At 33.1% G+C, this 27,629-nt stretch overlaps 1 protein-coding gene across 5 annotated transcripts in view; it reads left to right on the top strand.

Moving 5' to 3' along the window:
• The window catches only part of LOC148232495 (metabotropic glutamate receptor 2-like), a 671,990-nt gene that overhangs the window by 244,578 nt on the left and 399,783 nt on the right, over nt 1-27,629 (top strand). For all 5 annotated transcript variants that reach the window (XM_088191656.1, XM_088191652.1, XM_088191653.1 and 2 more), the window contains one exon: nt 15,799-15,830. The gene's annotated coding sequence lies outside the window, so the exon portion shown is untranslated. The remainder of the gene's footprint in view (nt 1-15,798; nt 15,831-27,629) is intronic.

The following is a 27,629-nucleotide window of genomic DNA, read 5'->3' as shown; positions in this document are numbered from 1 at the left end:
GTGGGGGCACGGTCAATTTACCATAAAACTTGTTTTTAAAAAAAAAAAATTTTTTTAAATGCAGATTACGCTTCTGAACACTTTTTGTTTAAAACATTTTTCAGTTTGATTTTTTTTCGCGAAAAAATTTGATTTTTTTTAATGCAAATTAAGCTTTATATTTTTATTTAGATTAAGACTAATTACAAAATTGACTTAGCAAAATCATATCCAAATACATATTCACCTATATATTTTCACATATTTATTTTCTAGAAGTGAAAATTTAATTTAATTGATGGGCAATAGTTAAACTATAAGCTGCTCTAAAATGTCTATGAAATTCAATTTTACAGTTACAAAATATCCATTTTCTGTTAAAACTTAAACTCGACCTAAATCGACTAATCGAATTAAAGCTAAAAACAGTTTTTTTTTAAACTAAGATAAAGTTAAGTGTGATTATTTCGTTAAGATTAGTTTTAAGTTTGAACAGATAATTGATTAAATATGTATATTTTAGTCAAGTTATAGGTTTACTAGCATAGACATTATTTCATTTACTAGGCTAATTAAAATATGTCAAACCTTTGATTTAGAATTTCATTAGTTAATATCAGTAAAACTGCAGTTATTCACTGCGATGATCCGGTATGTTCAAAATTATTTAGTCTTGATAAGGAGGTGTCACGCCTAGTGATTGTGATTTATTTACTTTTTTAGATTCTTGGGATTGAAAAATCTGCTTTTCAGCAATTTTTTAAATTTTTAGAAATAGATTATTGATAAATAGATACTGGTTTTTTAAGGACCGTGACGATAGATTTGAGACAAGACGATTGTCTACGTAAAAATGTAAAGAAAATCTTATTAATTTATTATTATTGATAAACCATACTAGAGCTATTGATTTGAAAGCAAGTATAAACCGAAACCTTAGACTGTATAGTATAAAAAAAATTCGAACCGTTAACTTTTTATAAAAAAAATCTGGTTTAATTTGCAATCCATAAATAAACATTTTTACAGCAAAATTAAAAAAATTGAGGGTTTACTTGAGCAGTCATTTGGCAGCTGAGGGATGCATATATTACGTCACATTTACCATCGGTGATATATAACATAGATATGTGACATTAATAACATGGTTGGTGGAATAAAGTCTCAGTAGGCAGAGACGTCAGGAATAAATTCATTTTCATATTCCCATGGCGGGTTGTAAACACACGCCTCGAGTTTAAGGCTTTTTCGATCTTCACTCACACACACAGTACTACTACAGACCATCGTATGTATTGTATTGTACTGTGAGCGCACAGCGAGAAGAATAATTTTTGATATTGGAATATAAAATGCGGGGAACAATAAGAAACGGCTGGAACGAGTAGAGGCGTTTTGTGTGCAGCCCTATTTTTTTCCTTCTCTTCGCAAAATATATATCCCTCGTTGAAAATATTCGTCGAGCGTTGAGCTTTTTCTGAACGGAATTCGTTATTTACATATAGGCTTATTGCTCCGTAGCTGGATATTGATTTGATCCGATAATGTGGTGTAAGCGAAATTTGTTGATATATTTGTACCTTTCCTCGGCTAGATGTAAAAGCTTTGAAGATTTTAAAGATTTACTGCTTTGACATAACAATGGTGGATCAACTATTGGGCTATATATATTCTTTATAGTTTTAAATTATGTTTTAAGTATTTTCTTCAGTCAAATAAAATAAATTCCCTATAGTAATTATATTTGTATGTCAGTACGCATTGACGCTCATATAACGTCTAGACCTGCCAGCGGCTGTTTTTTACTTCACTACTTAAAATAAGAGTAGGAATGGGTTTATACTATAAAGAAAATCGAGTTTTATTAAAGTCATATATTTTTGAAATTAATCCTGATTTTAATAATGCTTATTTTGTAAAAGCATAAGTTGATTAACATATGAAAAAAATGTATTGGGCTTTGATGGTTATAATCTGAAATTATTTTTGTAGTGATCTAATATCTAAAGAAAGATTTACATTAATTTTATTTAAAATACATATATACATATCCTAATACATGCATATATTTCATTCGTGCAAAGTCAGCCTTAGGTTAGAACCCTAATAGTAGATTGGTGTAATTTACGTGACACAAAGCTATTTTTTGTTTAACCTATTTGAATGATTAAGGGGCACTGGGGATAAAACATAAATAAGATTATGGCTATTTATTACAATATATTTCACACTGGAAATTGTCGGGTACATTAACTGGTACTTTATGCTTTATAAAGATGGAAATAGAAGGAAATGGGGCAGAACCATATATGATGTTTAAAGTGGTATTACATAAGATTAAAAATAAATATTCACCATTTAAAAACTAGCTTGTTTATTATTAAAATAATTTTTTTGCATGTATGAAACAGCAAATTTTCATGTTATATAACTATACTTTTTTCCATTATAATCTTATACAGTAGTATTTTTTTATTCAGCCTCCTTTAACTTTTACCGGTCGTTTGCTGCCATCATATAGTCTGCTACCTTTTAAATAAATCTGATATTTTAATGTAATACAATCACAAGCATCTCAAAATGTATATTTTTTTATATATTTTAATATTTGTAAATATATAAACTCAACAACATTTTATTATATAGTTATCTCTATATAAACTACAACATTTTTTAAGTTTAGACGATATTTATTTATGTACTAATAATTGTAAATATTATTATTTTTTGAGGCTATAACTATTTCTAGCTAAACACTAGAGTATGATTTGGCAACACCTATATTTTTTCATGGTATGTAAAAGAAAAATAATGTTTGTCAAAAACGTTTTTCTGTTATAATTTGCAAAAAAAGCGTTTTAATATCCTTTATTATTTTAAAATGCATTATTAAATAACTTTTTAGTCTCTTTAAAGAATATATAGTTGTATATATATATATATAAATGTGTGTTCTTGGCGTAGTGTGTTGTAGTACCTTCAGGGTAATATGACTGCCTTAGTTGGACAAGATCAAACGGTTGTAAAAATTAGGTAATATCATCAGTTTTTAAAGAGTTATCCTTGTTGATCGAGATGACTGAATTCAGCTATATTCTTGTTTATTTAATGTCAGAAGCAAGGTAGTTAAATACCTTTGAGGATGACAAAAAAGTGCAATATACCTCCCAGTCTTAAGTCCTCTGACCAATATCGATGATTCGAGGTAAAATAAAACTCTTTGCTATTGTCTAATACAGATCTTAATATATTGTTTAACCACGTAACAATAAACTTGCACTCGTCATTTTACTCTTGAAGATTTATAATAAGTTTGGCTATTGTTATTCCAAGTTGAAAGCGAAGTAGTAAATCTTTTCTTAAGTATCAGGTGAAAATTATTGTTTAAATTTGGCAGCCTTTTGTATATATGTATTATATAATTAAAGAATAAAAAAAAGTGCAACGTACCATCTAGTCTTTAATTATTTGAGTAAAACATATGCTTCTGGGTAGAACCAGACTTTTTGTTGTTGTCTTAAACATATGTGTATTATTTAAAACCATGTAAATTAAGCAACGTGTGTAAGAGCCATTTTCGGCCAATATATAAGAGCCAAATTTTGCTACTTGGCAGCATGATTCGGTACTTTTAATGAATTATGTTAATAACCCTTTTGTTTTTGTCGCTGACAATAACTCCGATTTATAGTAAATCAAAAAAACTGATTTAAAAAAAATCAACGTTAAGTTATTATGTGAAATTCAAGTGATAAATATAAGATGCGTATGCTGCGATACTTTCCCTTTCGCTCACTCGTGTGTTGAGTGACGAGAGCGAGTGAGAGATAAGAGCGTGCGTTACACGTGTTCCGCACGGCCTTATCTCTCACTCACTCTCGTCCCTTACGAATAGTATCTTACCATACGCGCCTGATAAATATTTAATATTTTTTAGTACAATTCTATGTTAAAATCGTTATTTGTGAAAATAAAAATTCTTGACAAAAATAGTCGTAATTTTCAATTTTTGTTCCGCGAGACCAAATTTTAAATATGACAACCTTAATTATACTAAATAGAGGTAGCGTTCCGATACTTACTTTTTAAAAACTTTACTACTATTAAGTATACTTATCCCTCGATTTTTGCGATTAGGTGAAAAATATTTTGTAAATATTCCAAATCAAACATCAAAAATAATAAAATCGTGCCGTCGTATTAGGAACGCTTTATTGTTCACACTGCGACGGCTACGATAGCATATTACGATTTTTAAGAAATATTAAAACCAAATTTTTACCAATAGAAGAGTGCAAAAAACAATTATCACTTCTCAGAAGTCAAAAATCCACGTCAAAAGCAATAAAATCGTGACGGCGCGCTCGCCGACACGATTTTATTGCTGTTGACGTGAATTTTTGACTTCTGAGAAATGATAATCGTTTTTTGCGCTCTCCTATTGACCAAATTCAGTTTAAATATACTTCGATCAATATTTAAAATTAAAATATAAAATTGCGCCGTCAGTATTTTAGATTGGTAAAATTAAATAAAATATTTTTAAGTTCTAATGAAACACTAAAAAAATGACAAATCAAGAAGCATTGAAATGATTGCAAATAAAATATTTTGTTTGACTTATAATATTGTAGTAAAAGTAATGGCAGTTGATAATTAATGCGTTCATTCGGTGGTTAAATATGTGTTACAATTAGTCGTAAAGAATGATATATACACTTCGATTTATGCGGTTTTCGTTTTACATGTTTTTATTTTACGGGGTAAAGAAAAAACCTTTTTTTGAATACTTCAAATCATACATATTTGGTTCCATACATACAAACACAAAAGCTTACTCTCCCATTTATTGCACTTGACCTACATCTGGAACCTCTTTCACTGCTCATGACTTCTTGTTGTATAATATATGTTACATTTTCAGTGCTGTTGGGCACATAAAAAACAGTTTTATTTGTCATTTTAAATATTTAGATTGCTTAGCTATTTATGTCTAATAAAAAATAGATGCGAATATATAAAAAAATATATATACCTAAAATACGTGTCTCTGTGTATGCTTATTGAAGTCGATAAAAAACACATGGATGATTTCCATATATTGCATTAAAGTGTAATATCATTAATTATCGCGTGTTATAAATAAAATTTACATTTTTCACTTATAAAAAAATGCGAAAACGATATTTTTTTAAGGGAATTCTTGTAAAACAAATTTGTATTTTAGTTTAATAATCTAAACTCGTGTATAAATGTTTTTTATGTCAAGCTTTAACACAAAAAATATTTAATTAAAAATACAGTTCAGATACTTGTAAAGTATATTTGTATTATGTATCATACGAATGGCACAAAAAAGAAATATTGGTAAAATGTCGTTCTATTCATTCGATTTCATAAAAAATGGTCATTCGAGAAATTAATTGCTAAAAATCGGGAAAAGTATTTCAGACAGACCTTATTCATTATTTTAATTAGAATCTTACCTATTAATTAGTGTAATATAAAATTGATAAACTCAATATATTAAAACATATTTTTTTTAATAATTCTAGAATATATTGTATCGTTTTTATAAATCTGTATAAACTTACTTGAAGTAGATTTGCATTCAAATAGGTACGCTGGAGAAAAAAATATTATTCCTTTATAATAATTTCAAGAATCAAACTTAACTTTACCGGTTCTGCCTGCTAGCTCATTTAATATGCTTAAGAGTAAATAATATACCCGCAAAAGACCTTAACGTGTGATTAAACTCGAATGGTAAACCCTTCTCTCCTGTATCCTTTCATCGCCATCAAAGGCTCCAGCGTCGTCAAAGCGGTGTTTAGTAAAATTGCCAAACAAGATTGTAATCATATTCCCGATACACTTTATAGACCGCAGCTAACGGAATTTTCCGGACATATTTTTGAGTCAGTCAATGGCTTTGTATGCTGCTTTCCAAACTACAGGCGAACGACCCAAAGGTATTCCTTTCATTCCATTATTTTCACCTGACCCTCGATACGAACTCGAGATTTATGATTTTTTCGGTCGTTCGCAGTTAACTCGGTATTTACAACTCGCATATGTATTAAGTAGAGAGATTCGTCGAAAAAAGTAGCACCAACATTGTTTTTGTAAGAATATCTCAACATGGGTTATATGTATTTTATTCTGAGTAGAAAAAATCCACTTATGTACCGCGAAATTGCCTCATTGGCATACAGACTGCTTTATTTTCGGAAAGGTCAAATTGTCCGCGGTTTGGGTCTCAAATGGAGACACGAGCTTTTTTTTTTGCTCAAATTTAGCTGTGGTTTTTAGCCTATGTAATGTATGTTTCAGGAATATATAGAGATGTTTCGATAAAAGGTCTCGAATAAATAAAAATGGAGAACTTTTCGAACGTTAAAATATAACAAGCTACATATTTTGTCGTATCAAAAAATGACTATTTTAAATTTGATGTTTTATCAGTATATATCTCGCCGACGAATGTTATTTAATAATCTAAAATTAAATCTCACATATGAAACCCACTTTAAATTTACTGTTCAACTTTGATTAAATTTTATGACAAACAATAAAAATAGCGTTACATAAAATACATATTGAGCATAATATATAACTACATATATTTTAGCTGAATTATTAAATTAAAATAATAAATATTATTTTTTGATATTAAATTTGAGAAAAATTACTATTATCTATTTATTAAATTAAATATTAAATTATTGTTTGAACAATTTTATTTTAATTTTTATTTTAAATAAATTTATATCAAAAATCAGACTTTTGTGAAAGTTATGTTTTGAATGAATAAATTTGTGTCGTTAAATAGAAAGCACGTTCAAGTATTTTGTTCTCAAAATACACTTTTGTATTAAAGCGCTCATTTATTTTTATAAACTTATTGAGAATTGCTACAAATGTAATTTTATTTTAGTAAAATTAATTAATTTTCAAAATAATTAAGCTTCAACAAAATTATACAAATAATCAATTAAGAGCTAAATTTGGGCTCTAATTGTCAAATAAGCAATAGGCATAGCGTAAAGATTGGAATGTAATACTACGCTATATGGGACTAGGAACCCATACAAAATTTGAGGTTAGGTTCTTTCAACTGTATTATGTGAATTTAACGAAATCAGAAAATTAAACTTTTTACCTATTTTTGATGTATTAAATCAACTTGTATTTAGTACTTAAAAAAAGAGCTGTCCTATGTTCTTATTGTGACACGCGTGCGAAGAATGTCCTTGATTTTGCGAGTGCCAGGGGAGTCAAAAGCAACAGTTTAAACAAAAAAAAAAGCAAAAATATGACTCTTTATTAGCGAAACCATTATGGTCGCGTTCTTACTTTTCATCGCGCGAGACATTGCATATTTTTTTTCTATTCATGCATAAGTATTTTACAAATAATTAAATATTATATTTTGCAGACAGTTAAATTAACTGCTTAGTGGCTTTTCAAATTTTTGAAATGTTACAAATTTCATATTAAAAAGATATATTTTTAATATGTTTTTTATTTTATTGTTATATTTAAATTTACTCTTTCATCACTTTAACAATACTCTTTGAAGTAAAAAAAACACAATACACCTTCCTCATGCATAATAAATTACTCGTCAATTTATTCTATATTGCGTTTTTTTTCACTAGCGTCGCACATTTTTTATTTACACTTATTATGCCCAATATAATGGATTGAAAAAAGGACGTCCCCTTTATACTTTAATACCACGCGATAGCCCAAAAAATAATAATATAAAAAAGAACCCCTGTGAATATTATTTTTTGCGACCGTTCGAAACTCAGTGGTCGCCAACAAATTTAATTTAAATTCGTTTTAGAATTATTTGTAAAAGTCTCATATCACTTGGAAAATACTACGAGTCTTAATTTTTATACAAAGAGAATACGTCAGTCCGACCGTGAGTGGTCTTGAGCCATTGGATAGATTGATAAGCTAGACCATAGAAAATGGTCTTGTAAGATTTCTCAACACGACCTACTTTATACGTATCCTTTGTTCCAACATTTCGCATTCTTCGAATGAACACAGTAAATGAAAGCGAAGATTCGCAGGTTGTTTTACAAAGCTATAAAGCCAATATTCTATAACTTAAAATTTTATTTTTTTACTTTATTTTAACTGATAAATCGCAATGCAAATGAAAATCTTAGCTCAAGACTGATCTAGTTTCAACAAATATTATATTTAAAAGTTTTCTCATTTTAAAAAATATTATATTTTAATTCTCTGTGAATAATAATCTTCTGAAATGAAAATAGCAAATTTCATTTTGTTTTCAACTAACTAGGACACTGTGGGTTGTTGCTTATTGTAGTATATATTCTCATATAAAATAATATAAGCAGTTGTACTCATAGTAAAATTTGTGTGCAGCACTGTTTTATTACTAACTCGACATGGAGATGTATTTACTTATTACAAACAAACGTAGATGTTTAAATGTACTTGAATAACTATGATTAGTTAGAGTATAATATTAGCAAATAACTCAATTTTATTCATATACTATAATTGTGAATAAGATGATGTTTGTTTGATAGATAAACAGGTATTTTAGATGCATAATTAAGCTCTATTTTTTTATATCGTGAATTTATTTAATTTAATAATTAGTTTATTTACGTTTTATACTTATTATTTATAAGTAGTTTATTGTGTAATTTATAGCTCTATACTAAATTTATACCTTTTAATAAATTGCAACATAAAAAGCATTTTTGATATTTTTTTCTTGTATGGTATTTATTTTTACATTACTTTTTAATATTTATATACCACAATTATTATTATGTTTGCCACAAAATTAATACCCATAAAAATTATTTGATTATTAGTTTTATTGTTAAATTCGAATTTAATAATTATAAAATAAAATATTTTATAAATTTTATACGAACAATAAATTTTAAACCATAATGTGAAGTAAATAAGAAGGATCTTTATAGAGAAAAATCTATGAATCCCAGTCAAATAATTTTTCTTTATAGTTATTAAATCACTGTAGCACAAAAATTAAATACGTTTTCCAAAAATAAATTAAGGAATGTGTTATAATATATTATATGATTTTTGTATAAATTTGTGTATATGGATCATATATAATAATAATCAAAAGTCTTAAGCTCAGCTTAAAATTATTTTAATATGTATTCAGCATTAGCAATCATATAAATGTAAAAGTAAATATAGCTGATTTTTTTAAATACAAAAATAACTTGCTTTCCAAAGTAAATCTGCACCTTGCAGAGTTTATTTGATCAAAAATACGTTACTTTGCTACTGCCTTATAAGTCTTAATTTTGTAGCCTCTCGAAAATATTGTCATGATTCCTTAAAATTTAATGGTTACTTTTGCAAATAATGATCGTTGTTATAAAAATCTTCCTCGAAGCTTAAATCGCAGCTCAGTGTTTGTACAACCGTTGTTGACGCAGCATCTGGTCTGCAGTTTCCATAGGCGCATGAGTAAAGCGGGCTCTCTGTGTGGCAAAGATGCTTTTACAGAACACGCGCTTTGCATAAAAAATTCGAGCATCTTTGAAGTGTTTTGCCAGACTTTTGCCGATGCGCAAATTAATTTCATTAATCTTGAGCTCCCATGTTTTTTGTCTTATGATAGTAAGATTTATGAAAATAAATTATAATTTAAGTTATTATTTGGTACATATGTACATATTTGTCATTTAAATAAATAATAAAAAAAAATTGCTTCCTGCGGTACCTGATGACCAACAAAATACCAACAATGTTTTAACTTTATTATGACAAACCTTGGCAAGTGCTTTTTTAAATTAGTATAGACTACATCTACCTGTATTTTAAAACCGTATTACTAGTCTGTTGACAGTATGGATATATTTAAAAAGAATTTTAATAAATCATTTAGCAGGTTTTCAAGGAACGAGGACCAGTCTAGTTTTTGCTACATTTTTTTGTAGATTAGTATGTTTTTTATACATCCTTACAAATCAGCAAACGATAAAGTTTTAGTGACAAATTTAACACTTTATTTGTATTTATAAATTGTATTTAACTACCACCATATAACTACCAAAACACTTTGTGTTTTGGTAGTTATATGGTGGTAGTTATTTGGTAGTTATATAACAAAAAAATATTATAGCGGATTGGTAAGTTTTAGCAGGAACCACTGTAATAATTCCATGCATTATTAAATGTTTATATTATTAAAAAAACATTATTTTTAAACCAGTTTTTGCTGATTATTCCATAAGGTACCACTAGGACTCTACTATAGTTTCTTTGTTCTTTTTTACTAACTGGACGTTTCATGCCTTTGAAACTTTTGAAGTAAACGCTATTTTATATGAAATATCTTCATCTATGGCATCAGAGAATGAATATAAATTCGTAGACGTAAATTTACCAGAGGCAATGGAAATTGGTGGGCCATTTCACAGCACCCAGAAAATAGCAATGGTGATATTCCGTTAGCTTCATAAGATTCCCATGTCGTCTGGACGAAGTACCGTTACACGAAATACCATGCTTTATCTCTTTCTTCGTTGCGTGCGACACCTCTCCTACTTTTATTTCTAGGGAATCGGCGTCAGTTCTGGATTGCTAAATGAATAAATTTGATTAACCTACAATACCACTAACTTCATTCCATAATTGTTCTACTTATGCATCTGATTTTTTTAATTTTGCGCAGAATTTCAAAGTTTTTTTAAATAAATTTAATTAATATAGTCAATATTAAATGTGTTCCTATTATTGTTGTTTCCAAAATCAATAAAATATTTGTATTTAATATAAGAAAAGAACATTATTATATAATAAAAATAAAATGGTGAATATTTCGTTTTTAACACCCCCACGGTGTACGGCTGAGAGGCAAATAGTAGTGGATTCTAATTAAAATGTAACGGTAAACCGTCGAGCTCCAAAGGGAATCTTATGATGCATTCTGTTAGCTTCACAAGTAGAATAAAAAATCATTTTGTAGAGAAGAAATTCAATATATTGCACTCAAAAATTACCTTTTACAAATAACTGTGGTTCAAAGCTATCAAAAAATGTAGTGTCACCAAAAGACTATGTTTATTCACAAAAAAATTGTTTGTCTTGAAAACAAATACATATGCTTCTCAAAAAAAAAAGAGGCAAAGCTAGTATTTCCTTCTTCTTTTCGCAAGAAATTAAGTATTTTTTATTTATAAATTTAATAATGGGAATAACAAAATTGCCCAGTTATTAGTCCTAAAAAATAAGCTCTGAGATATATACATATTGTCCCTAATGTCTTGTGATAGATTCGGTTGGTTTCTTGGAAACGTAAATTCATTCAAATTTATTAATGAAGGGGTAACAAAATAATCTACTCGATATTTACCGATAGTCTAATTTTGTGAAAACTATTAAATTTAAGCTTCTCTAACCGTATGTTCAAGATTTCAACCTTGTTTATAACTAAAATAGCAACTGAATCGTAAGGTCAATTTTTTTCCAAAAATAACTGAAAATGAAGTAAAGTAAGAACAGAATTTAATTCAAAACATTTTTTATTTAAAGCATTGCAATAATGTCGTTTAGTAAATATTTGTCATATTTCATGAGGACATTGATTGAACACACTGTAAATTTTGTCAAAAAGAACGGTAAGGGTTGCGTTTGTTGCACTCATAATCATCATCATATTATTTTGTCATTTTAAAATACCCATAGGCGCATATTTAAATCTTATGTCCTGTTAATTAATGAAGAATTATTATCGTTATTTGCAAAAACCGGATGATAATTATCTTTTAGAACGATTAAGTCATTACTTAAATATATTAGCAAAAAAAATTCAACCGACCACCGCCCGCGATAATCGCACAAGTAATTAATCTCTTTCAAATTGAATAAATCCAACGATATTATAATATAATATAGAAGAATACGGTGTAGGTAAAGTTTCGGTAATGAATAAGCAGTGTCTCTACATTTTTGAGAATGAACACTGCAACAAAATTATATATAAATAAATGGAAAAAAAATACATTACTAAAATGGAAATTGAGTTTTAGCAGTCCACTCGAAAGGTCGCGACTATCCTCTTATGAGGTTAAGCTCAGTTTGCCTAGTTGCCCGTGAAACTGACTTAAACACCATTCCTACGTAAACGTTATTCTGAAGAGGTAAAAATATGTCTTATCCACTATATGCGAGATTACATTAAATTATACACATTCACCAGGTGACACCATAGAGCTACCTAAGAGGTGACCTATCTACACGTGTGTATGAAATATAAACACACACAACTTTCGCCAACAACTATCGTCATCTGAGATTTTCGCACTCGGCCCATTACCATAATTCCTTGTTATCCAGTTTGTACAAGGATTCCGTTCCGAGTTTCGGGGGTATAAAACTATGAATACATTATCGCACGTGCCGGCGTGCGATTATGCATAATAAAAGCCGTTGCCAAAGTCGGATGTACTTTTCACGTGGAGGTCTACGTTCTGCGTTAGATAAGATGCGTCCTGGTCGGGTCATAAAGTGGCGTGTAAACATGACGTTTTAATCACCCGGTAGCCCAAGACAATTTGCACTAAAACGGTTATTGTCTCTTGTTTTATATATATCATATATATATGTATGTATATATATCCATACGATTCTCATGAGACGTCGGAATATGATGATGTATGGTATTTTTTTGAACTTGTTTACCTTTAAAAAATATTATGAATAATATCTAAAATATCCATAAAAATAAATATACAAAATTTTTATTTTGACATCTTGTAAGACATGAATATGTTCTAAATACCGAAATAAAAAAAATAATATGTGCACAAAACAATTATTAATTTAAAACTGACTTCATGAAACAAACATAATTTTATGCAAAAGATATATTAAAACAAAAATCATATAAAAAATATGGCAATCATACTTTTCTAATTTATTATATAAACATCTGTCTCGATCCTCTTGTTTGCATTGTTATAAAAACTTAGTTTTCAATCAAGTCCAGGATATTGAAAATGCTACAAATAAAATATTTGCATTCGAGATTGTTTGTGAATTTTAATCAGATATCGTTTTTCGATATACGGTTAAACGAAAACTAAAATTTCAACTGGAATCATCACGTGCATATGTGCTTGATATTAAATAAAATAAATTAGTGTATTGCAGTGCCTTTCAAACGAATTAAAAATAATAAAAAGTCTAAAACACAACAAATATATATTATATGACTTAAATATGTTACCATAAACTAAGATTTGTATGATACTATTTTGCGCAAAATTTAAAGTATTTTTATTATTTACCTATATTGTAAGTCTTATAAACGCGAGCCGATCGACTCATAAAACTTACCTTGTTTCGGAGCAAAAAACTTTTTTTTTAAATACAATATTTTTTTAAACAGTATCATAAGGTTAATCGAAAGCTCTATTTCGTATCAAAAATTCAAGTATTAATCTATAAAAGGAACGAAATAACAGCGTTAACTATATGCCAAGTCGCATAAAAGCTCGTATGGGGTCCCGGTCAATTTACCATAAGACTTGTTTTTAAGAAATAAAAATAATTTTTAATTTTTTTAAATGCAAATTAAGCTTCTTAGTAATTTTTCCATATGACATTTTTTAGTAGGATTTTATTTTGCTAAGTTATGATACTTTGTATTTTTACATTGGCCGCCATTTTGTAAAAAAAATTTATATATTTTTTTCATACAGAACGTATAGGGGGTGCTCGGTAGTTCTATATGATACTAAAAATTTAATTTTTAATCTGTAAAACCAAGTTTATTTAAGTTAAGAGCGTTAACTCTTCTTAAAGTCTCAAAATGGCACGTATGGGGGTCCGATCAAACTGATACATTGCTTATTTTGAAGCAAAAAACTATTTTTTTATATTTTATTTTGATGAAGTTTAGGCTTATAAACGTTTAATATATAGTGATCTTTTTGGTAAAATTTAAACCTACTGAGTTACGAGTGTTTAACATTTTATACTTGTCGCCATTTTGCAAAAAATGGACATATTGGATTTTGCTAACGAACATACATAGGGTGCTTAAGAATTCTATACTGTCACAAAAATTGCATTTTAAATGTGTATAAATAAGCTCACACTGACCTTAACTATATTGCAAGTCTTATGAGAATATGTATGGTGGGTCGATCGACTCAACACTAACCGTGTTTTGGAAAAAAAAAACTTTTTTTTAATTTTAAATTTTTTTAAACGGTATCGTAAGTATATTTGAAAGCTCTATTTTGTATCTAATATTCAAATCTATATCTTTAAAGGGAACCATATACTAGCGTTAACTATATGCCAAGTCGCATAAAAGCTCGTATGGGGGTCCGTTCAATTTACCATAAAACTTGTTTTTGAAAAACAGAAATATTTTTTTAAATGCAGATTAAGCTTCTGAACACTTTTTGTTTGAAGCATTTTTTAGTTGTATTTTTTTTTCGCAAAGATATGACATTTTACATTTTTAATTATATTATATTCTTATACTGAATATTAAGGGGGTGCTTAATAATTGTATACGATACCAAAAATTCAATTAGTAATCGTCAGAACAAAGAAATTAAGAGCGGTAACTTTTCTGCAAATCTCAAAAAGGCTCATATGGGGGTCCGATCGAACTGATACATCGCTTGTTTTGAAGCAAAAAACTATTTATTTTATATTTTATTTTGATGAAGGTAAAGCTTTTAAACGTTTTATATATATAGCGTTCTTGTACGTAAAATATAAACCTACTGGGTTATGAATATTAATAATTTTACAACAGTCTCGCATTATCATAAAGTCAATAAAACATGTGTGCATAATTTACACTGATACAAATAATATTGAAACGTAAGTTAACCCGTTGCGATTTCGATGCTATGTTTGGACTTGGAGATATGCATGTTTGACACATGCATTAAAATTAAAGACACGGCGTTAATCGATTCTGGACGACGCTTTTTAAGTATTTACATGGCACAGATTTAATTCGAATTTTTCCAAAATCACCAACACGTCACATTAGTTATATTGCGTTAATTAATCAGATCATAGATATGCTCTGGTCTAACATGACCTTTTTGTGTTTTTTATCATTATGTAATGGTTAATCTTTATATTTTTTTAAATATCGTTAAATAGTAGGAAAAAAATCTGCAGTAAGTTTACGTACACTTGTAGATAGATTAGCTTCAACTATGTTCCTCAATTATTTTATATCTTACACTAAGCTTATTTTCAAGATTATAATCGCCAGTACAAATGTTACTTAAAGTGAAAATTCTGTGTCTAAGAAAACCCTCACTTAAATACGCTTAAATATGTTTCAGTTTGAACTCACACAAAATAATATACGTAATGCATATGAGCCCAAAAAATTGGCAAAACTGTAAATAACATCAATAAATCATCAATACAAAATATGGTTATTATCAAAGATTATTTATTAATCTTTAAGATGATAATTTTGCTTCATATCATAATTTAAAATTTATGTGTTATCCATTTCATAGTGTTGTCGAGCGATTTCAGTTTGTATAAAGAGCGTACCTCATAAGCTAGAAAAGGATTTTGTCAGAAATTCACTTTGGAATCTTCCCAGCAAAGAACCAAAGCGATTGTTTCGTTGGCGTCATATTAAACCGCTCCAGACGACAAACAAACCCGTCAAATGCTAAACAATGGCGAGTCAATAAACCAGAATGTATAAGCTAGGGAAAGCTACATAAGTTAGCTATTTTATTAACAGTTTACTTGGCTAATGAATGCCCTTATTTATTTTTACAGATGCTGTTGTACAACTGACTGAACCTATTTAGGTAAGTTCATTTTTTTTATTCATAAATTTATTAATAATTTAATGATAAATAAGCAATATATTATATGTGTATTTATTTATATACAAACATATTTTATCTATATAGTGATTTATAAAATCCTTTTGTGACACTTTTCTGTAGTGAAATTCTCATTTTGCTACCAGTATTAGCGCATTTTTCAATGCTTTTCACAGAGGCGTAGGGTTCACTTTTATAGATATTTCGTTGACACGTTCGTGCGACGAATTCTAACGAAAATAAATACTTGCCGGAAAACTCCGTCGAGAAAATGCATTTGCGGGAATGAAACGCAAATGCACACAGGGAAAACGTATCACGTGTGTTTACGGAATGCGCACAAGGTTTTTCCAATTTGTTATGTATCGTACGTGCAAGGCAAAGTGGAGAACTTTTTTTACTTAACTTTTTTTTGTATTTAATATTACATATTGCTAAGCAGTCAGGTAAAAGCTAGCGTTAAGAGAGTTTAATTAAAGTTGGCAAAAGGGCAACTTGGCAGTGTTAAATAAAAAAAATATAACGTCAAAGGAATTACTGCCAGGTGAAGTAATTTATTCGTTCTTTTAACTGAACTGCAATTACTGGTGATTTTTGTTTTAAATTATATATATATATATATATATATATATATATATATATATATATATATATATATATATATATATATATATATATATATATATATATATATATATATATATATATATGTATATATATATATATTTTTTTTTTTTTTTTTTTTTTTTTTTTTTTTGTTGTGAGGAGAGGAAATCTTCTAAAGACTTCACCAGCGTCCAGATTGCTAGTGATTGTGCCGGATTCCGCTGCAAGCAGCGACCTACCGGCTAAAACCTCTCCCCAGCCCTCTCCTGGACGGCCGGTACTATCTTCCGATATTGCACTTCGGCTCGTCCAGTTTAGAGACTCTGTCCCGTTAGGGCCGCTGTCTTGAACTGTCTTTCAGCTCTTTTTTTTCCGCATCACGGCCGACACGAAGTTCGTCCATGCCTCGTAGCAGCTTCGGTTCAATAACATAGATTGGACCATAGTGTCTACTGTGGCAGACCTTCCTATGATCCTTTCTAGCGCGATCCTGTCCGCTGCCCACGCCGAGCATCCGAAGAGTGTGTGCTCAGCGTCGTCGTCTTCTCCGGCGTTGCAATGGAGGCACTCGGCACTCGCCGCTTTGCCGATCCTCTTCAAATAAATACCGAAGCATCCGTGTCCGGTCATTCCCTGTGTGAGGTGGTACGAAAGCTCACCGTGCTTCCTGCCGACCCAAGCCGACAGATCGCCGATGAGTCTGTGCGTCCACCGGCCCTTGGTGGACGCGTCCCATCTCCTCTGCCATTCCGTCACGGTCGCAGCTCTGGCAGCCACCTTCTCGCAGCCGTTGTAGATCGCCTGTCTCTCCAAGGCGAGGAGATCCAACGGCGGCGTGCCGCATAGAGCGAGAACGGCGTCCTCGGACACGGTCCTGTACGCGGAGGCTACACGCAGCAGGCTTCTTCTCTGTACCCTCGCGAGGCTGAGTCTGGCTTTCTCTATGATCATGGCCTGCGCCCAGATCGGGGCGCCGTAGAGGAGGACCGAGTGGACGACCTCGTTATACAGTCGTCGCCGGTTTTGCCTCGGCCCTCCGATGTTCGGCATCAGCCTGGCGAGGTCCTCCGCTACGCGCGCCGCCTTCGCCGCCGCCGCCTCGGCGTGCCTGACGAAGCGCAGCTTGTCGTCTATCTGGACACCCAGATAGCGGATTTCTCTCTTGAAGGGCACTTCAAAGCCGTCGATCGCTATCCTGGGCGGTTGTAACCTGCGCCTCCGCGTAAAGAATACAGCTTCTGTTTTCTCCGTCGCGAGTGCGAGCCCAACTCGGGCCATCCAGCTCTGAATCGCCTGCAGCGCCTCTTCTACGACCTGCTGTAGCTGCGTCAGACGCTTGGCTGTTGCGACGACCGCGACGTCGTCGGCAAACGCGACCAGCTCGACGCCGTCGGGCATCTCCAAGCGCAGCAGCTCGTCGTACATGGCGTTCCAGAGTGAAGGCCCCAGTACCGAACCCTGAGGGACGCCTGCCGTCACCCGGCGGGAACGCTTCTCGCCTCCGATTTCATACTCCAGCACCCTGTTCGTGAAATAGCTCTCAATGAGTCTCACCAGGTATGCTGGGGTTTTTTTCGCAGTCAACGCCTTAACCGTCAGCCCCCAGTTGGCCGAATTGAAGGCGTTGCGAACATCGAGGGCTATCATCATCGCGTGTCTGCTGGCTCCAAGGCTGCCCTGCCATGCATCTCTTACTTTGGATACGACCCTTTTGATGGCATCGATGGTCGATCTGCCGGGACGGAAGCCATGTTGTCGATCAGACAGCCCTGACGTTTCATTTTCGAGGACGCTCTGCAGCCGCTGGAGGATCACCCTCTCGAATAGCTTTCCGGCCCCATCCAGCATACACAGGGGACGGTATGCGGACGGGCCCGGTGGAGCTCCCTTCTTCTTGGGGATCAGCACAAGCCGCTGCCGCTTCCACGATGTCCCAAACGTGCCTGCCTGCAGGCAGGCGTTGTAGACCGCGGTCAGTAGCTGTGGGTCCATTGTAGCGATCCGTCTTACGACCGCGTTCGGTACGCAGTCTGGACCCGGCGCCTTCCTAACGCTGATCCTTTTTGCTGCGGCGGCTACCTCTTCTTCGGTGAACGGTGTATGTGTGTTCAATTCGTCGACCGAGTCGATCTCGCAGCTGGACCAGGTCTCTTCAGGATGTTGGGGAAAGAGTCCGTCGACGATCCGCTCCATGTTGTCCTCGTCTTCCAAGTACGGGTCGACGGTGGCTTTTCGGAGTTTTCCCCTCACCAACCTGTACGGTGTGCCCCACGGGTCCTCCTTCAGCGTGGCGCAAAGCTCGTCCCAGCACCGAGACTTGCTCACACTGATGGCGATCTTGAGGGCTCTTCGGGCCTGCTTGTAGGCTTCCCTCAGGTTCGCGTCTCCGTGTCTCCTTTGCGCCTTTCTGCGTGCCATGAGACACTCGCGGCGGAGGTTCGCTATCTCTTCAGTCCACCAGTAGACGGGCCGTCGAGGCGTTCCTTTTCTTCGAGGCATGGACGCATCGCAGCATTGGCGCAAGAGGCCGTTGAACGTTTCTACGATCTGCTCCGATGACGTTCCGTCACGTGCAGCGTCGATCACCGCGTCTCTTCTCACGGCGACCGCCTCGTCGAGCAGCTCAACGTCCAGCTTGCGCGACGCCCATCCGCTCTGTGAGAGCGGGGGTCTCGGGCGCAGAGTTTGTGTCATCAGCTCGAACTCTACGTACATATGATCGCTCGCCGAGTATACGTCTTCCAGGACGCGCCACCCGGTGAGGCGGTGAGCGATCGACGCGCTCGTAAATGTGACGTCCAGTACAGAGCCTGTGTCTCCTCTTCTGAACGTCAAGGCGTTCCCTATATTGGCCGTATGCAGATGCAACTGAGACGCTGTTTCTGCAAGCAGGGCTCCGCGGCGATCCGTCAGTGCGGAGCCCCACTCGGGTGCCTTGGCATTGAAGTCTCCGGCGACGACCACTGGCAATCTCGAGGAGGAGATATCGTCTGCAAGCCGGGACAGGTCCGCGGCGAAGGCGTCTATGGGCGAGTTCGGGGAGTAATAACAGCTGTACAGCCGTATCCCCTCGAGCTCAACCCACGCGAAACCCTCGCCGTCGGCCGTCCCGACCGCGGCCTCCCTCAGCCGCGCCGATGGCACGTAGACTGCGCACCTGCACTCCGCTCCGGCGTACCACCGATGTTGGTCGTGCCGGTACTGCTCAGATGCGAGCACGACGTCCGTGTGGCGCTCTCCGACCGTTTGCAGCATCAAGTCCTGCGCCGACCTGCACCCATGCAGGTTTATTTGCAGTACGCGGATCACTCCTTCGTCTGCAGCGCCCTCTCTGCCATGTTGCCGGTATTGGTGGTGCAGGTTGCCGCTTTGTGGCCTTCGAGGCCGCAGCGGTGGCACTCCTTGCTCCGGTCGTGCGGGTCCGTGCACTTGGACGCGACGTGGCCCGTGCCGCGGCACCGGAAGCAGCGCATCTGGAAATGTGCAACCCGGACTCGGCTGTATATCCAGCCTACGCGGATCCTCCCTAGCGCCACCAGTGAGACGGCTGCCGTCCTGTTCATGACGACGATCGCTGTCTGGGTCCCCCCGAACGCCGTCCTCATAGATGCGACCTTCGCGTCGGTCGCCTCGATTGCCGCGGCTCGGATGGCTTCGACCACTTCCTCCGCGTTGGTTCCTCCGTCGAGGTCTCGGAGGGCGACGCGCATCTGGGGCACCAGTCGACGTGCTTGCGCTCCTTCTCCGAGCGTCGCTTGGATCGCGGTCATCAGCTCTTCCGTCTTCTTTGAGCCGCGCTTCATCTCGAGGAGGACCTCCCCGCTCCTCGTCTGCCTTATCCGACTGACATCCGCCGTTGATTCGGGGGATGTCACTCCCTTCCGGATGGCACGGATTGCATCCGCAAAGGACAGAGGTCCCGTCTTCACAGCGATCGCCTCGTTTCGCGGGCCAGCTGTAGCACTCTTCGCCTGAGGGGTGCCTTTCTTCTTCGTCGCAGCTGCATTCCTCGACGATGGGGTCGTTGTCGTCCTGGAGGTCTTCTTCTTCGCCGCAACCGTCTTCGCCGGTTCGGCCTTCGCCGGGGATATATATATATATATATATGTATATATATATATATATATATATATATATATATATATATATATATATATATATATATATATATATATATATATATATATATATATATATATATATATATATATATATATATATTTACATATTTTTTTTATTAAAAAAGATACATAACAGTAAAACGTTTTAATTAAAATTTGGTAAATAAATAAAGTTAAATATAAACTGTAACTTTAAATATATATGTTACATAAATAGGACTGAGTAGATATATAATTTTATTTATATTAATAAAAATATAACTGGTATTCACTATAACATATATACAATATATTGTATAAAAGTAAAGTCGAAAGTATTAGTTTTAAAATACAGTAGTTTATATTTTAAATGACAAATATTGATATAAACTTTTTCTATAATTTCAATGCATAGTTTTTCATGCTTAAATTTATTAAAAATGTTTGTATGTACATATTTATATACTCTATGCATATGTTTCATATTACCTTATTTTATTATATTTCAAATATAATTTAAGTTGACAGTTAACAGAACAAACTTTGGATAAAATTGTAGAAAACGTTTAATTTATAATTTATTAAATAATAAAACTTTTATTTAAGCTAAATTAAACGTAAGATTTTTAAGCTCACAAGTCCTAAAATATTTATAGTATTTATGTTACAGTGAATGTGTATCGCCAGTAAAGTTAAATTCAGTGAAATTTCATCCAATTATATTTTTTCCAATATACATATTTCTAACTAAATATATATGTTGCTTTTAAATGTCAATGAAACTTAATTTGCCATTAATTTTATTTGCCTTAATTTGCACCTCGGGACCAGATTTTATTCCAGACTACATTCGGAAAGGATGCAAGTCTGGTATTTTACAGCCTCTAAAATTTATATTTAATTTAATTTTGAGATCCTCTTGTTTTCCAGAATTGTGGAAATGTTCAAAAGTCACTCCGATTCATAAAAAGGGTCCCAAATCTCAGATTGACAATTACAGGCCAATAGCTTTGATCTCATCACCTGCAAAATTATTTATTGTTTTGCATAAATACATTTTTAATCATTGCAGGTGTATGCTTCTCGACCAACAACGTGGTTTCCGTAAATCTCGATTCACTGTCACTAATCTAATGGTTTTGTCAAACTATGTTTCAAAATCATTGGACTCTGGTGTACAAGTGGACGTCATATACACAGACTTTGAAAAAGCATTTGATAAAGTTAACCATACTTTACTTGTAAAAAAGTTATCTAATTTCGGGTTTTCTGAAGATCTCATAAATCTATTTTTAAATTACTTGACCAATAGATATCAATTCGTCAAGTATAATAACTCTTTTTCAGAACGATATAAGACCCCTACTGTAGTACCTCAAGGATCCAATTTGGGTCCATTGTTGTTTTTATTGTTCATTAATGACATAGAAACAGCAATAGAGCATTTAGATTTTTTATTATATGCAGATGACTTGAAAATTTACAAGAAAATGCATTCGATTTCTGATTCCCACGACCTACAGGAGGATCTCAACTCTATATGGAAATGGGCTTGCTATAACCAATTGCCTTTCAGTGTAAAGAAATGTCACACAATTTCATTTTCAAGGTCGTTAACGCCGCCAAAATATTCATACCATCTAGGCGGATATTTTCTGGAAAGGTTTTCTTCAACTAAGGATTTAGGAGTGACTTTCGAAGAACGTTGGAAATTTAGCCAGCACATTGCAGAGACTCATAGCAAATCTTTAAAAATGCTCGGTTTTATCTTGAGAAATGCGCGTTACTTCAGGAATACTTTAGTATTGCGCACTCTTTATGATACTCTAGTCCGCAGCATACTAGAAACTAGCTCCATCATTTGGATCCCAGGCGTAATGAATCAATTTAATGAATTGAAGCTGGAAAAAGTACAACGTAAATTTCTTCGATATTTATACTTGAAGGAATACGGGTATTATCCGTTCTTGTTTCCCAGTGCTTTTATTTTGGGAGCCCTGGGATACGTTTCTTTGTCGACTCGCAGAAGTGTTTATGTAATTAAACACTTCTGGAAATTGCTCAAGGGCATCGTAGACAATCCTTCAGTGCTCGAGCAACTTCAAATGTGGGCTCCTGAAGGTGGTTATAGTTCTCGGTCGCGTCCACTATTCTTGCCTGTTAAGTGTAGAACTGGAGCACTTGCCAACTATTCTCTGGCCGAGGCTATTTATCTGCTCAATTCTGTCCATAGTAATATTGACATTTTCTCTTGCACATATGGAGTTTTGGTTCAGTTCGTATGGGACAATGCACACCTGTTGAGGTGATTTGTGTCTGTTGTTTTGTCTTGTTTATATTTGTATGTATTATGATGTATTAGTACTTTTGACTATCGTGACGCATTAGGTTTGCCTGTCAGGTCATGATATTTATAATTTTAATAAATAAATTTAAAAAACGTCCATTTGCTTCATCATCTTCGTCCTTTACTAATGTGACAACGTGACAATTTTCGATGCTGAAATAAAGTAAATTGTCTATTGATTACCTTCACAATGACTCTAATACTTTCTGTAAAGAGAGTGAATCTGAATTTGCGCGAATAATATGTAATTTCATGTCAATGTTTTTAACACAGTACTTATCTTTGAGAGATGGTAGGGCTTGCGTATTGCGCATTTTTTCTCCCTCTCTCGTTTCTTTTACCGTTTCAAGCTCTGTTGGGTTAGAGTTATCATCAGCCAACGCAGATTTTCATCTCTAACGTTCTCTACTGGACATTGAGATGAACTATATTTTTTTAAATTAAAATCCAGAAGTCTTTGTCGTGCAAGTTTAACATAAATTAGATTCCACAGACCCTGTTTTTGACCCTGAATTTTGATTTTTCAAATGCTCCTATAGCATACACACAATTTAATAAAACATGAGTCAGAACACACCAGCCGCAATTAAAACGACGTTCAATTATCATCCAAGCGTTAAAAGCAAGATCACTCGGCTTAGGCGAGCTTTTGCCAGTAATCCGAAAGAAAATTCCGAATTCGGCTTTAAAGGCTTCGTTTTTCGACTCGTTTCCGAGCAAATAGGATTACGTCACCTTTTTCACGGGCAACACGTTACGACCTCACTAATTCCTGAACGCGCCCTTGACCCTGGGTTATTATCGTTTTGTGCCCTCGGAATTAACTCTCATTAATTCAATAACGCCGTTATGCAAATCTCGCAATAATTCATATTTATTTAAATCCTCAAAGAAAAGAGAAATGCTCTGACAACTTTTGAGATTTGTTATTCCCCATTATTAATAATAATGGAACAGAAACACACTGTGTGCCTGATTTGATCATTTATTTCCTAACAGGAATTTATAATATATCAAAGCATTGTTTTGACTTTTGAAGTATAAATTATATTATATCTGATTCCTATGCTTAATTTTAATATTTTTTTTATTTACTAATTTCTTAAAATTAGTTTTTGTACGCTTTATTATGTCTATTAATGTACAAAACAATTAATTTTCTGACACTTTTAATTTGTGTCACGACCGATCGCTTGTATCTTTCTAACTTAGAATTAAATAAATTAGTTATCTGGGTATAAAGATGGCAAAAAATATATATAGTGTGCCGTTTATCTATGTATGGAATAATTGATTTAGTTTTTACCTTGTGCTCTTTTTTTTGTAAATGTTTAAATATACCAAACTAAGTGGAATTTAAATCAAGTCTGTTTATACTGAATAATATACTCTTACTACAATGGTTAACCTTATAGAGGCACGTAATTAATTTGAGAGCATTTATTGACATTTAGAAATTAGGGCTAATAATTTAATTGTGCACAGTTGAACCTTTGAAATTCCACCACGTAACAACTCTCAATTAGAAAATCGCATTAACCTTTCTTAATCCATATTACTTTTAGTTTTCGTTTAATCGAAAGCTCAATTCGCATACTCAATAAATAATTCAATCACGACATTTATTTTAATGTAAATGTTAATTTTGACCTGGAGTGTTCCAGACCTTAAGATTACCGCGTTTAGTATTCAAGATTGCTATGAGCAAACGATCTAGATGGCAATTACAATTGGGAATATTATAGATTGAAACTCGTTACGATTTTTTTATAAAAGCTCGTCGTAAATGGTGTGCTTTTACGTGACGCGATATAAAGCGAAAAAATAATTATAGAGCATTAACGATATTTTAGATTTAAGACATGGGAAATATTTTCGATAATATATAATATTTTTATTACAGAATATTTAAGCTCTGTATTATATAAAACTAGTATAAAAACTCTGTTTAGCAAGGGAAAAAAACGTAAATCAAAACTTTAAGAGCGAGAGACGCTCAAACCCGACCAATAAGATTTTAATTAAGAAAAGTTTTAGATAATGGGCTTTTCTGAAAATAGTGCCGTGCTTTCGCGGAAACAGCGCAAATACGACCTCTAACGATGTCGTTAACTGTACCACCACAATTCCACCATGAAAAATCTCACATCAAGTGCAGTTCGTTAGATTTTGCTGTCTAGATATTTCGCCAAAAGAAAATTACAATAGGTGTAAATTTTGCGTTAACATTAAGCGAAAATATAGTTGAACTTATTCATTATTAAAGATAGAAATACTTAATTATAATAAAAAAAAAATTATGTCACTATTCATTAAATCTGAAAAACACATTAAAGAGATAAAAAAGTATCGGTAATGTGAAAACCATATTCAAAGGCGTATTGGAATGGCTGAATTCGCGTTGACTAGACTCGAATATTCAATAAAATACTTTAATACCCGAGAACAGTTTTTAAATATAATAGAAAGTTGAGAGTTCCGAGTTTTCATAACTCTAAAAAAGTCATTAAACTGTTAAATGAGATAAGTTATTGCGAGTTATATGTGAGTTAGTGGTTCGAAAAGAATTTATAATAATTTTAATTAGATTCTCTGCATTCGTAAGAGTAAAATAATTTCTCTTGAAAAAAGTTGCGTATTATAATATTTCCGGATCAATTCAATATAAATGATAATGTATAATCAAAAAATCACTGAAATTTAAATAATTGGAGTAATATTAATATTAATCAAACTATTTTTCATATTTATATAGTAACCCTTTCACAGTTAAATTATTATATATTAAAATAATTTAAATTTTATAATTTTTGAAAGGGTTATTAATTTGTCGTGTTAAATATTTTCTTAAAAAATAAATAAATGTATTAAAAAAATTTGTTAAAGTCTTTTTCCGGTTGTGTTCACACATAGAGTAAGGAATATCATATAATATAGAGCGGCCTATAGGAAGAAATTTAGCGTGCTTTAAAATATTATTCGCTTCGTCTCTAAATCATTCACCCCGAACGCGTGATCGGTGGTGCCCGTCCCCGCGCATTCGACAAACTTATTCAAATATGGCTTCCTGTTCGGTATTATCGTGTAAAAACAGTGCAAAACAGTTGAGTAATTGCAATTTATCATTTCACATATTACATTTTGCAATTATTTGTGTTATTTTAGATTTTTTTATTAAAAGTGACGCATGAAAAACACGTCATTTTACACGTGCTAACTATTCCATTCTTCGAGCTCATATTTAATTTATTTTTAAATTGAATATGAATGATAAAAATAATATATTTCATTAGTAAATATTTTTGTTACATATAAGAGCTAGTAATATTATACACGTTTTTTAGATTTCCTTTAGAACTAAAATTGTAGAAAATATGGCTTGAACATATTTTACGTCATGGAAGCCATCCGTGAGAAGTGTCATATGTTACGACCATTTTACCCAGATTCCTTTTTTATCATAAAAGGTGGGTATAAACGATTAAAACTTAACTCAGTCCCTTTACAAAACCAACCATCGTCTCTACTCCCGTCAACGTCAATTTCGAATACTGATGCTTACAATTCTCTTATAAAAATTAATTTATTACGAAAATTAAATCATGTTTGGTTATTTTCAAAAAAATGTGAAAAAATAATACACGCACTAAGACAAAAACTTTATCGTAGATACAAAAAAATAGTTAATTTGGAAAATATTGTAAGGTCAATAGCAGACAAAGGACTTTCAAGTGAGCAACGCGGCTTGTCACTATTAGCAAATTTTGATTCTGATTAAAAAGAGTTGTTAACTTTTCTAAAAAAAAAATAATTAAAAAATAGTAAGTATTTAGCCCGAGTTCAATCGTTTACATTAACTTTTTATTTCCCAAAGCTTATTAATATGTTCGACAGACTTTAAATTTTTACCTGCCTCACCTAACAACCATCGATAAATGGTATCAGAACTTGAACGGAGATCTAGGATTTACGTTTGAAGCATTTGAAGCATTAAAAAAAAATCTCAATCGGCAAATTATAAATTAGTTTGCAATTAAGTTATAGATAAAATCGCGATTAGAAAATTTACGAGTGTAATGATATAATAATTATTTGTGATAAATGTGAATTGATAAAAAAAAATATAAATTGGGAAATTACAAATGTGACAGCCCTATTCATTGTTAAACGTCACAAGGTAATTTTTTTCGTCGGCGCGACCGCGCAGGCGCACACGGCGAGGTTAATGATCGCGCGACTAACAGTCGAGATGATGGCATGATTTTGGCATATGTCGCCGTCTCTATTATATATATATATATATATATATATATATATATATATATATATATATATATATATATATATATATATATAATATATATATATATATATATATATATATATATATATATATATATATATATATATATATATATATATATATATATATATATATATATATATATATATGTGGTTGAATGCGTTTTCGCGGAGAAATATTTGGTTAATATTTCTAGGAGTCGGATTACTCCGCGTACTTTTTTGATATATATATATATATATATATATATATATATATATATATATATATATATATATATATATATATATATATATATATATATGTATATATATTCGTTACTTTGTTTTCACCCCATTGTAACGCTTAGGGCTAACGCCTGTCATTCAAATTAACAGGCAATTGCATTAGTTTTAAGCTTCACCTCCAAAATCATCTATTTTATT

This window comes from Plectrocnemia conspersa, unplaced genomic scaffold (assembly GCF_051122295.1).
Source record: "Plectrocnemia conspersa isolate PC_06_02 unplaced genomic scaffold, ASM5112229v1 ptg000009l, whole genome shotgun sequence".
Taxonomy (NCBI): Eukaryota; Metazoa; Arthropoda; class Insecta; order Trichoptera; family Polycentropodidae; genus Plectrocnemia; species Plectrocnemia conspersa.
Note: the sequence above shows the minus strand (reverse complement) of the source record. Positions and strands in the feature narration are given on the sequence as shown.